This window comes from Panthera tigris, chromosome C2 (assembly GCF_018350195.1).
Source record: "Panthera tigris isolate Pti1 chromosome C2, P.tigris_Pti1_mat1.1, whole genome shotgun sequence".
NCBI classification, from domain to species: Eukaryota; Metazoa; Chordata; class Mammalia; order Carnivora; family Felidae; genus Panthera; species Panthera tigris.
In genome coordinates, this window is record NC_056668.1 from 11,370,829 (window position 1) to 11,383,883 (window position 13,055).

Here is a 13,055-nt window from a genome sequence, read left to right on the forward strand (position 1 = left end):
AGGAAGGCACAAAAAAAATCTCCCCCAAGGCCTCCAGAGGGACATGTCTCTGTCAACACTTTGCTTTTGGACTTTTCTCCAAAACTGTGGGAGAATAAATTTCTGTTGTTTTGAGCCACCCCGTGTGTGGCCTTTGTTGCGGCAGCCTAGCAAACTGACCCAGGCAGTGCACCCCTTCGTCCAAACCGCTGACACGATAATGTCCAGAGAAGACTAAGGAGTAATTGGCCGGTATTTCCTGAGGGCTCACCCCATGCCAGGTGCTCCACAAGGAGCTCTACGCTGGCAGGTCTGCTCAAAGCCCACAGAGGCTCCGGAAGCGTCACCATTTCACAGACAAGGAAATGGAGCTTCTGACGGGTTGCCTCACCCCAAATCTCTTAGCTTTGCAGTGGCCGAGACTCGAGCCTGACGCTTTGACGCCAGAACCTGGGCTCTACCCCAGACGGCTACTGTTGTTGGGTCCCAGCTACAGGAGGGCATCAGCTTGTCCTGAGGTTGGCTCTCCGAGGCTCAGGTGGCTGTGCTGAGGCTCCTGCTGGGCCTGGGCACAGGGCAGAGAGATGTGGAGAGCGTCCAGACAGTGCCAGGTAAAGTCCATGAGCCAGGCTGCTGCCGTGTGCCTGTAGAGGCATTAAGCCCCAAGATAGACAGGGAAACTGCCCCAGCTGCAGACAGCTGGGCACATCCGGGGCCCCAGGTGCCCGAGGGAACGGGCTCGGTTGACCTGAGATGGGACACGCACGGAAGCTGGTGCCTGCCCTTGCCTCTGCTCACCTGGTTGGCTATTTAGGGTTTTGTTGGCTTTGAACGTTCTCTGCTTATCAGCGAAGGCTGCCTCATGACACGGCACGCTGGAACGGGGGGTGGGAAGCCCCCTTTCTTGGGGGTGCCCTTCATACAGGCCTGGGCCCACCTGTTCCAGGCCCGTGGTCTCTCCTCTCCTTTTTATGAGGGGTTCTTCATTTATCACACACACACACACACACACACACACACACACACACACACACACACAAAACCAGATTTGTAAAATAGACTGAAAGGTGTCCTGGATGTAGGCGGGAATGCGGGCAGGGGGTCCTATTCCGTTGCTTTTCTCATACCATTTCCCCCCCACAAGGGGGCGCGATGGAGCACAATATGAAACATCCTGCCAGCCACCAGTGGTTCTCAAAGTGTGGTCCCCGGACCAGCAGCATGAGCCACACCAGGGAACTTGTTAGAAATGCAAATTACCAGGCCTCTGCAGAATAGACTACCTAGATTTGGGGCCCAGGAACCTGATTTAACAAGCTCTCCAGGTGATTTTTTTAAGGCAAACTAAAGTTTGAGAAGCTTGCTCTGGACTATCAGGAATTCCTCAGAGTTTCCATCTTCCCCCCCCCCCCCCCCCAGAAAGTCTTCCCCCTAGACTTGGGCTCATGACCTAGTCTATATGCTGGAAGATTCTGCAAATAGGATGATCCCTCTGAGGTGAATGATATCACTGACTTCCTAGCAAACGTTTTCCTGTGCCAGAGCTGAGCTCCACATCTGGGTCCTTCTAGTCCTCAGTCTTGTACCCTCCCCTGGCCAAATGCTCTTTCTAGACTGCTTTAGATTCTCTTCCTGGGACAGGACAATTTGAGGATGGGCAGGCAGATGGGAGCTGGGAAAGCAGCAGGGACGAGCCATCCTTATGTTAATATTCTCCACGCCCATCCCCACGACCTCATTCAAAGCCACTGCAATGTGGCCAAACTATAACTCCACAGATCCGTGAGCTGGGCACGAACCACCATGCAGGTCTGCAGATGAATCTGGAACTTGGGCCCTCCGCTCAGCCACCAGCTTGGTCCAGCTGCTCTTTGCGGGTTGGGGCGTTGGCTGTGCTTCATTAGAACAACTGCTCCGTCAGCGAGCTCTCAGGAAGGAAGCAAGTCCTGATGGCTCGCTCTGTTCAGTTCTGCCCGCCTCTGCCGAGCCCCTGTGGGAGCTTCGGCTTTTGAGTGGTGGAGTGACAGCCACCAAGTCCTTGGGCTTTCATTAAGAAAGCCACCTGGGAAACACTCTTCAGTTTGGGAGGAAACATCTCACTCGTCACCTATTCTCACCAAACTGTCCTGTCGATGAGTCAAAGAGCCCAGGAGAGAGGAAGGCTTGTTCTTATTACAGAGCAGAATGCAGCCCTTGCATTACAGGGACTTGTAGGAACTCTCACGGAGCAGGGTCTCCCCTAGAATTTTCAGGACATTCCTTTCTTTTAAAAAAAAAATTTTTTAATGTGTGTTTACTTTTGAGCGAGAGATACAGAACGTGAGCGGGGGTGGGGCAGAGAGAGAGAGGGAGACACGGCATCCGAAGCAGGCTCCAGGCTCTGAGCCGTCAGCCCAGAGCCCGACGCGGGACTCGAACCCACGAACCGTGAGATCGTGACCTGAGCCGAATCTGGATGCTTAACCCGAGCCACCCAGGTGCCCAGGACCTTCCTCGCTGTGGGGATATTAGGATATTGTTTAGAGCTGCAGTTGTTAGACGCATCCCACACCGTGCAGGGGTGTTTGCAGGGATACAAACATCGGGCTAGGACATCAGGGGGACGCTGGTTGCCCCCATCCTCTGAACATCCCTTTCAGTCACAATTTCCCTTGGAGAACATGATGGATGCTATGAACTCTGGCCCCAGAAAACTCACATGTACAACACACACACACGCGCGCGCACACACACACACACACACACACATATTTTGCACACAGTTTTATAGGGTTCACAGGCCCTCTTGAAGCTTGTTCGTGGATCTCATTCATTCATTCATTCATTGGACACGTGTTTACCGACGTCCTGTCTTGAGTCTGGCACCAACTGCTGGGTGCTGAGGATTCACAATGAAAGAGGAGAAACGTCTGCCTCCAGAGCATACAGTCCTCGGCTGGGGGTGGTATTAGTTCCCACAGGCCGAAGGGATACTAACCGCCACCAAGCTGAGGCTTGTGCGGCCCCCCAGCCCCCCCGGGGGCTGAGAAAGCATTTTTGGTCGTCATAATGACTGGAGGTGATGGCTGGGATTGGGTGGGGCTGGCCCAGGGCTGTTAAGATGCCCTGCAATACACAGGACAGGGAATTGCCTTCCCCGAATGTCAACAGCCCCCCCACTGAGAAACACTGACATTACTGGAAACTGAAAGCCTGGCCAGGTTGACAGCTCTGAAGCAAGGATACTGCAAGTGACCCGCAGATTTGCTTAGAACGACTGAGGAGTCGGAAACAAGGACCCGGGAGGAAACATTACCAGGAAATGGCTTGCTTTGGATTTCAGAAGTTCTGAGTCTTCAAGTATTACGTGGTATGGTTGTCGTTGTTGCTGTTTTAAGTTTATTTATTTATTTTGAGAGAGAGAGAGCGAGCGCACAAGTCAGGGAGGGGCAGAGGGAGGAGGGGAGAGAGAGAATCCCAAGCAGGCTCCGCGTTGTCAGTACAAAGCCTCACGCGGGGCTCGAACTCACGAACTGTGAGATCGTGACCTGAGCTGAAGTCAAGGTCCCGACTCTTAACCGACTGAGCCCCCTGGCTCCCCTACGTGGTACGGCTTTGAAGAAGCCTGGAGCCCGAACAACAGCAAAAGGTCTAGAGTGGACTTAGGCTATTAGTCCAAGAATCCCTGGTTCCCGGGGCCAGTTTGGGGTGAATTGGGGGGTCTGTTGCACATGGAAGGGGGGGCACGAGGAGGTTGCACGGCCTCCTGCTCCGGGCAGCTCCAGCATTCCCGTCCATCCACCCAGAGGACCCATGTCAGAGCTGACCCAGCTGACAGGTGTCATGTGACTCTGGGTTGCTTGCCGCCACAAATTCCACCCCACGCCGTCCACCTACCAGCCTGCCTGGAGGCAGGGGACTGGCTCAGATGGCCTCTCCAGGCCCCAGCGTACAACAAAAAGCAAAGATTTTGTGGGGAGATTCGTCTCAGCATTGTATGCCAACAGTGTTGGCTTTGAATGGTCTTTTTAGCTACTGAACCGACCCACACGATGCTGTTTTAAAAGTTCTTGCTGCTGGATGCCAGACCAAGAAGACCATTACAGGCTGGAAATAGGTACTTTGAGCTAAAAAATATCCTTCCTTTGAAAATTTAATATTTAGAAAAACAAACGAGTTTAAAAACTCCATTATTCAGAGCGGGGTAAATGGAAAAGACATTGCAAATAAGAGAGTTTTCTTTAAGGGTGGAGGGACGTGGTTCTTCTCTCCTTTGGGAACCAGGATAAACATGATTTTCTGGCTCCCTTTCCCGGGGAAAAATGAGAGAATAAAGCAGAGCAAATAACTTTTCACGGACATCTCGGTGTGATGAAGGGATTCTTAAAATGAACTATAATCCACTCACAGCTGAAATAATATTGCAAGCGACTCTGGGCACTTAAAACCGATCCCTAATTACAGCCCACATAAAATTCCCAATCTCTGTGCTGTCCCTTGTAATTTTGCGTAGCTAGACACATTCACAAAGTGGAGAGTAGCCGTGAGACCCCTTTGAGAGTAGTTGAGTCTGGGGCACTGGAGAGAATGTGGGAAAATCTTACCCAAAAAGGTCATCTTGTCACCTCAACGGGACAACGTTCATAGGAACAGCATAATCTAAATAAATTGCTTTATTACAAAACTAGTACATAAACACATGCTCGGTGTAAACAGTTCAAAGGATACAGAAGTACTTAGGGTACAACCGGGGCGTCGCCCCTCTCATTCCCAACCCTTCTCCTTCCGTTCTCAACAAGGCCCATGATTTTAAAAACCAAACCAGCCCCCACAGCAAGCCGGCCACTGGATAAACCAAATAAACAGGCCTCGTTCCTGTTATGAAAGGGCCAAAATATACTCTAAGATGGTCAATAAATATTTATTAAGTTCCTACGAAGCCCAAGAGACACAGGAATGAGCAAGATAATGCCCTTGTCCTCAAGGAAACTCACAGCTGGGAGGGAGACGCGAACATGGAAATTAAATTTGAAATAGCAAGCAGCGGAGAACGTTCCTGCAGGTCTGCGAGGATAGTAGAGTCTGCAGGGCTCAGAAGTACATGCTCCTTGTCCCGAGGGAGGAAGGCTCTGCGAGGAGGTCCTACTTGTGTGTGTGGGGGTGGGGGTGGGGGTGGGGTTCTGCATCAGGGAGGATGGGGCCATTATGTTGGGGGTGTGGGGCCAGTATGCCAAGTAGGTGCAGGGACACTATGGGAGATAAGGCGGGAAGCGGGAAGGCAATAAGGTGGGTAGTACATGACATCACAGAAGGCATAATGCCAGAGGGGCCAGGTGAGAAAACCCACAATATGGAAACTCAGGCAATGGTTTTTCACCTTTAAGAGAAAGGATATACCAGTGTCTGTGGGGACATTCTTCCCAAATTCTCCGGCTAAATGGCCTCGCTCACCGGGATGCCTGTTGGAGCTGGAGCTCCTGTCTACACCGAAGCCTTCTCCAGTGCGGGCCTCAATGGAGGGAACAGGGGCCTCGTGGCTCTCGTGGCTCCTGCCAGGCTACACTGGATTTTTCTGGGAAAATGAGTCTGATTGTGTTGCCTTCGACCTCCTGGACAGAATGGCACATGTGGGATGGCTTGTCATGTAGGAAAGGCTGCAATGGATACGACATAAAGAAGGTTCTCCGGCCAGAGCACTCCCCCCCCCCCCCCTCCCCCCACAATCCCATTCTCTAAGCTGTGAACTTGTGCGCTCCCCCTGTGCAGCTGTGCTTGGAGCTGGGACTTGGTGGTGAATGAGGCGGGCTGGGTCCTTGTCCTTGGGGAGCCCTGGTCTACCAGAGGCTCGGGCATCCCACCTAGACTCTGGTTCTGGCCAAAGCACAGGAAACTCACAAAGGGCATCACTGCAAGCTGCCCGTCCCTGAGACCTCAGCGTTGAAGTCCTTAAGACTGGATTCTTATGGGGGTTTAGAGGAGCTGGATGGGCATGGGGACCTGTAGTGGGGGGAGGGGGAATGTCACCTGATGGCACCAAAGACCCCCCGATGCCTTATGTCCGGCTGAACCCAGGCAGCCCTCTCCGGCCTGTCTGGGGGAACTCACTAGACCCATTCGGCTGGGTCCCTCTGGGGGAACTCGCTAGACCCATTAGGCTGGGTCCTTCTGGGGGAACTCGCTAGACCCATTCGGCTGGGTCCCTCTGGGGGAACTCGCTAGACCCATTAGGCTGGGTCCCTCTGGGGGCTTCCATTCAGCCACACTCAGCATTAACCCCGTAGCTTCAAAGGGTCAAGGTGGCTTCCAGAAGAATAACAATTCTTCTAAGAAGGGGAATCCAGTCTACATGGGGTGCCAGGCAGTTTAATGACTATTGAGAATTTGCAAAAATCAAATTACTCTCAGGGATAGGTTCTCTCTTAATTTGCCATAGGTCACTTTTAACTAAAGGCATGGCGTTCATGGCTTTATAACGGATACTGGGATCCCTGGTGCGGCGTCAAGCATCCCACGGTGTGCACTCGTTCGCTCATTCCTGGCCCCGCTGATGTTACCACCCTTGCTTTCCTTTCTTGCTGAGCCTCTGCTTTCAATGCCCACCACCCTGCGGTATCTCAGGGACCCTCAGCAGCGGCCGCAAGTAAATCCTTCGGGTACACAAAGCAGGCTGGGGTGTTAGAAGTACAGACACATGTTTATTGGAATGAGAGGCAGTAGGTTTGACTAGAGGGACCTGGGAATATCTTCCAGAGAAGCAGGGATTTGGCTTGGACTCCATCAGGCACATGGCAGTTTCGGGTGGGGACGTAGCGAGGGATCCAAGTAGAGGAAGCGGTTGGAGAAAAGGGGAATAGAGAGAAAGCAGTGAGGAGAGAAAGCAGATGCTGGGGTAACAGGGAGTAAAGAAACTCAACACTGCATGCTCGCATGAGCCACACGGTTCCAGGCGCTGTATGTAGGTGAACTCACAGAGTCCTCACCGACAATCCTGTGTGGCAGCTACTACGCCTATTCTCCCATTGAACAGACAGGGAAACTGAGGCACAGAGAAGTTAAGTGACTTGCCAAAGCCTCCGTTAATCAATGGCAGAGGAGGTCCTACCCCGGAGTTACTGTTCTGAACCACCATGCCTCCTGCCTTGCTGGGAAGGTGACGTATTAGTCAGCTAACGCTGCTGTAACCACGTCCCACAGACCACGCGGCTCACACGTGAGAAATGGAGTCTCACAGCGCCGGAGGCAGCAAGTCCAAGATCAGGGTACCAGCAGGTCTGATTTCTTCTAAGGTCTTTCTCCTTAGCGGGCAGGTGGCCATCTTGTCCCTGCATCCTCACATGGCCTTTCTTCTGTTACAAAATCATTGCTGGTGACTCTTTGCGTCCAAATGTCCTCTTCACATTGGAGGTAGGGCCCACCCTGATGGCCTCATCTTAACTTAATGACCTCTTTAAGGCCCCAGCTCCAGAAACAGTCATATTCTGAGGTACTGGGGGGAAGGGCTTCAACGTTTCAATCTGGTGGGGGAGGGGGACACAGTTCGGCCGGGGGGGGCGGGGGGGGAGGTACAGTCAAGGAGTTTGAACAGCAGAGTGAGACGTCTACATTTTTGTCTTGGTTGCAGAGCTGGGAAAGGTCCGGGCCGTGTTTCGGAAGGATCGCGGTGGCAGCTTCACGGAGGCTGGGTGAGGGCTGTGGCCCCTGAGAATGGCCGCATGTTTGGAATCACCTAAGGAGATTTAGAAGGCCCGGTGTCCCTGCGGTAGCCCGGACCAATCAAATCCACCTGGCCGGGGTTCCGACCGGGCCTCTGTAACATGTGGAAGCTTCCAGGAGGCTCCTACGTGCAGCCCAGAGTGAGGACCACTCCATCAGAGGGAGCCCCGAAATCAAGACACCTGGTGCGAAAAGGGAGCAAAATTCAGAAACTAGATCTGTCCAGGCTCATGTAGCACGAGAGCGTCACAATTGTTGAACCGATTCCAGACCCAGGTGGGTCCCTCAAGCGACTTGTCCAAAGGGAACTATGGTTGTAACCCAGAATGCCGTCCCTCCGTCCATGACCTGGAGCTCAGACAAGCCTCTGACGCTGTGTCCCTGGAGGTCACACTGCCACCACCTGACCCCCAATGCTAGGCCTAGAGCTCAAAAAGGTCACTCTGCTCATCGGCCTCCTTGTATCGATGGGACAGCGGAGTCCACAGGTGCACGGTGACTTCTGCTATCAGGAATAAGCCCTCCGTTCTTGCTGTCTTGGGAGATAGAGACCCACAAGAAAACCAAAGAGTAGGCCCGAGGGTGGCCGGTCCCCGTTCCTCTCCCAACGCGTTCCCGAAAGACCTGGCTGTGAAGATGGTCTGGTCCGTGGCGCCCGAGGCTGTTGGGCCGGCAGTAGCCAGGCTGGGTCAAGGCGGCTGTGTCTCCTCTGACAGTGACCCTTGGCTGGCCAGTCCCGGGACCCAGCTCTGGCGGTCCAGAGGGGCAGGCATCCTCCTCGTCCCAGTGGAACTTTCTTCTCGAGGGTCTAAGCATAGCCCGGTCCCCTGCGGTCTCTCCTAACTTGGCAAACTGACCCCGGTGGGACACAAGAGACAACCTGAGCCCGGGACATTTCCTGCTCATTTCCAGCAACTGCATAGCTGCGCTCAGGTCCCTGCTTTCATGGAGCTTCCATTCTAGTGGGGGAGACAGAAAACCAAATACACGCATAAATATATGGTAGTTAGGGCGGTTATAAGAATGATGAATGACAATTCTTTTGACTACTAAGCTCATTTCCAGTCCCAGGGTCTTCTCACGTGAATTTATCTTTTAAGCCATGGTGGCTTCCCAAACACAGCTTTGTGCAGGGTTCGAGGTCACATGCAGCGCAGAGACTGAGCACCGATGTGTCCTTTCCTTGCAGCCTAGATGGGGAGGAAGGAGCGAGACCGTCCACACAGGGCTCCTGAACGACCGCCATGGGCGGTCACGACATGCAAGGGTGCAAGGTAGGCGCTGTCCTCTGGTTCATGAGCTACCGGGGAGATGGGGCGTCGCACAATAATCAATCGTACGAGGGGAGGTACCATCGCTACTTGTAAGTGCTGTTCCTGTGTGGGTCTTTGTGGGATCCGGCCTTGCCCCCCAGGGAGCTCACGGTCTTGGGCGGGAGATGAGTATCTGTGTGTCTGTGCGTGTGTCTGAGTCTTAAAATCCACTCATCTTCACGTATGATGAGTTACTAGCAGCTCAGCAAAGAGCTGAGTCACGGCGAGTCGGTGGAGCTGGGCTGGGCAGCAAGGAGAGGAGGAGGGGGAAGATGGGAGGACCAAGGTGGAGAAGACAGGGAGGCGGGGGGCGGGGGGGACGGGCTGTAAGGCGGGGAGGAGACTGTGGTGATAGCAGGGAGGTGCAGGTCGGGTAGGACGAGACAAGCAAGAGTGGGGCCAGACAACGGGTGTCCACGGATCCCAGACCGATGACACTCTGGCAGGTTGAGGGATGGGATCTCTAGGTGGGGAAAGGCCCCGTGTCCACGCTGTCCACACTGCTCATTTCCTCCCCAGTTCACACCCAGCATGTGCGGACCAGTGATGCAGGTGGGCACTTCCATCAAGTGGTTTGGAGGTCAGAGGAGAGGGTTTTCAAGAGGGCGTCTTGGAAACCCACCGCAGCAACAGAAGCCTGGACCGCTGTGGAGGGTCCTCACGGTTACTCAAAAGGGGGCAGAGAGAATGTGAGATCGGGATGGTAACGACTAGCTCTGGAAGGGGCTCAGCCCAGGGCTTCCCCTCTTCAAGCATCAGGGTCCCCTCCTGCAAGCTGGAGGCCCATGTGCCCTGCACCTGCCACACCTTTTGGTGTTAGAAACCTGGAAGGTGTTTGGATGACGGCAGCCGTCTATGGGTTCCACCAGCAGCTCAGAAAGGAAGGCGCCGATCAGGGAAGGCTTCCCTGAGCAAGCGATGACTGAGCTGTGCTAAAGACGAAGCACAAGGAGCTCTCAATGAGGAGAAGGGAAGAGAGGGGTCCGGCCGGATGGGCTGGAGAAGGGAGCAGATCAGGCAGGGCCTTGAGGCCCAGCTGCGAGATTTGGGCCATTATCACTGGGAAGCCCTGGATGATTGTTAGCAGATTGCAACTTCCATTTTTAAAATAGCTCTCTGCCCACGGGGTGGAGAAGAGGCTGGAAAACAGTGAGACCGGAGCAGGGACGGGTTAGAAGGCTGACGGTTGTGGGGGGCCTGGATGGCTCAGTCGGTTAAGCGACTGACTCTTGGTTTGGGCTCAGGTCATGATCTCACGGTTTGTGGGTTCAAGCCTTGCATCGGGCTCCGTGCTAATGGTGTGGGATTGTCTCTCTCTGCCCCAACCTTCCCCCCTCCCCCCCTCAAAATAAATAAATAAACTTAAAAAAAAAAAAAGAAGGCTACGGTCTTCATGCAAGGGCTGGAGAAACTTGGTCACCCTCAGGGCCTTTGCGCTTGCTATCCCTCAGGCTTGAAACACGTTTCTCCCTGACCTTTGCCTGCCAAGTCCTCTGCAGTCAGACCTCCACCTCTCCACAGAGGCCTTCCTGGGCCATCCCATCTGCGATAGCCCTGGCCCTCAGTCACATCCTGGCCCATTTCATCCAGCAGCAGCTGAAATGACTTATTTGTGAGCTGGTGTTCTCCTCTGGCTCCTACAAGCTCCATGAGAGCAGGCACCCGGTCTGTGTCTCACTGAGCACAGCCCTGTCACCTGGCCCCGTGTTCCTTGGCCACGACTCTCCTCTCTGGGAGTGCAGGAGAGGAGGTGCTTGCCAGGAAATGCAGGCAGGCTGGACCCCTCCTGGTCTCCCAGGAGCTGTTGACACAGCAGGGTGGAGGGGAGGGGCAGGGGAGGGAGGGGAGAGGATTGGCAGATTACTTCTGCCCCTTGAGGATGGGGTGAGGGCTCCTACCAGGAGGGAGCCCGTGACACTGGAGGGTCGTACTGAGGACTCAGATGAGGGGGTCTTCCCACAGCGGCCTGAGAAGGACAAGGTAATGCCCCACAGAGGAGAGGGTCATCCTGGCTTCCACTTCTCTGCTGGGACAGATCATAGGGTTCAAACCCTGCCGGAGGCTTGGCAAACAGACCAGACGCATCCAAGACCCAAAGCCGTGGATGCTGAGAGGCATGTCCGGGTGTCCGCGACGGGGCAGGAGAGAACTCATCTCCCAGTCTTTAAGTGTGCTGGAGACGGCGCTTTGGGGTGCCCTCCACCCTTGTGACACATGTCCCTTATCCAAGCTGTACGGTTGCTTAAAAACAAAACACAAAGAACAAAAAGAACGAGCTCCTGGCACGTCTGGGGGCCAAACATTCCAGTCTTTCTTTGCTGGCGAGAGAACACAAGGCCACAGAATGCAGAGATGAGAAATAAGGGATCCAGTGACTCAATGCATGTGTGACAGGTTTATTGTGGGGCGCTGCACGGGCCTGCCAACCGGGTCCACGGACGTGACATTTAGAAGCCTCGCACATTCCATTTGCTCTGTCGGCCTCCCTGACGCCAGCCGCGTTGAAACACAGGGCAACTTCTCCCATTTGCCAAGCGTCCGCTGACGGGGCTGGGTGTCACCGCACATTGAGGGAGCATGAGGAAGGTGCTTACTCCAACACAGGTGGGCCTCCCACTACTGGGGAACAGGGGACCCCGAATTGTGCACAAATGAATGAGATGGCTGAAGGTTTTAAGGAAGCTGTCCAATCTTTTCTCTGCAAAATCCCTTATCTACAAAAGCACTGCTTTCTGTAAAGTCTTAAAATGCACACAACCTTCTGTCTCGGTTTATTGCAAGAAAGGAGGAAGCCAGTTAAATGGATTCCTTCACGCCCAGGACCAGGTGCAAATGCCTTTTCTCTCCTGTAAGAATGACAAGAAGGCTATTGTCTTGGGGGGGGTTACTACCTGCTGGGTACAATTATTATCCCTCCATATGTAAATGAGGAAACTATAGCACAAAGGGGTTAAGTCACTTGGCCACAATCACACAATTAGGAAGTGGGAGAGCTGGGATTTGAACCCATGTCCCAAACCACCCTCCTGTATCCCTTCCTGGCCTCTATAAAAGCCCAGGGTACCCGTTACGTCGGACTCCTCCATCGCCACTATCTGCCTACAGGAAAATAAAACACTCCAAAACTTTAAGAGAAATGGAATGAAATATTACCCTGAACTTGTAGACAGGCCGTGTTAGTGTCTTTGGCGCCATGTTTTTCTGGCCGAGGCCAGCCACGGAAACGGAGACGCTACGGCAACCGTTCTCGGGGTGGCACTGGGCACGGGCGTCTCTGGCAAGCCTGTGTCTTTGGAAGATCCTGCAGCGGGGGTGAGCAGGACTAGAAGGGTTGGGGAGGCGGCTGCGTCCTGAGCCTGAGCACTGAGAAGGTGCCACGAGGTGCCGGCATCGGGCAACAGCTCCTCCGCCCCCCAGCTATGAGTGAACCACACACGGAAGAGGAACCTGGTCTCCACCTTTCCACACAGTCGTGGTTATGGGAGGCGGCAGGTGCTGAGGTGCTGCTGTTCTCACGTGGCACAAGGTCAAAGGACTAGCCAGGGAGAGGGGGAGGGGCCTCTGAGAACGTCACGCTCTCAGCTCACAGCGCAGGGCTAGTGCGCAAGGCTCTCCCTGATCTGGATTTCGTGGACCGATCGGGGAGCGGGGTGGGGGGGGGGTAGGTGGGTGGCACCTCTCTGCATGCACATGCGCGCGTGCGCCCACCCCTCCCGCCCCTAGACCTCCCCCCACTTTCCTGGTGGGGCCTGGAGTGCGGCGGGTGGACCTGTTGAGCTCGAGTGTGTGTGACAGGGGACCAAGAAGGGAGGGGGCAGCACAGGACGGAGAAGGGGAAGAAACCAGGGGAATCAAGTCGTTCAACGGAGTGAAAACTGGCTCCTTGATGAAAAACGTTAGATAAAGTGCTTTTGCCCCTTGTAGGTCACTCGGGAGCAACTACACGAAGAGGAGGATCTGCCCAACTTTAAAAAACGACGGGCAGAGTCAAGGGGACACTTCCTCTTTCGAGGCTTGCAACATCACCCTGACCTCAGGTGCGGGGCAGATGTGGGAACCGCAGCGGTCCGC

At 54.3% G+C, this 13,055-nt stretch overlaps 1 protein-coding gene and 1 long non-coding RNA gene across 9 annotated transcripts in view; one reads left to right on the forward strand and one right to left on the reverse strand.

Annotated features, from left to right (window-relative positions):
* The window catches only part of ITSN1 (intersectin 1), a 217,486-nt gene that overhangs the window by 28,897 nt on the left and 175,534 nt on the right, over window positions 1-13,055 (reverse strand). The window lies entirely within an intron of this gene.
* Window positions 3,122-9,285, forward strand: LOC122230639. Of its 3 annotated transcripts, none has more exons than XR_006207653.1 (3): window positions 3,122-3,328; window positions 7,580-7,947; window positions 8,861-9,285. It is a non-coding gene; the product is annotated as an uncharacterized LOC122230639 (long non-coding RNA). The 3 variants fall into 3 exon arrangements; XR_006207655.1 differs by lacking the exon at window positions 3,122-3,328 and adding an exon at window positions 4,870-7,227; XR_006207654.1 differs by lacking the exon at window positions 3,122-3,328 and adding an exon at window positions 4,870-7,217.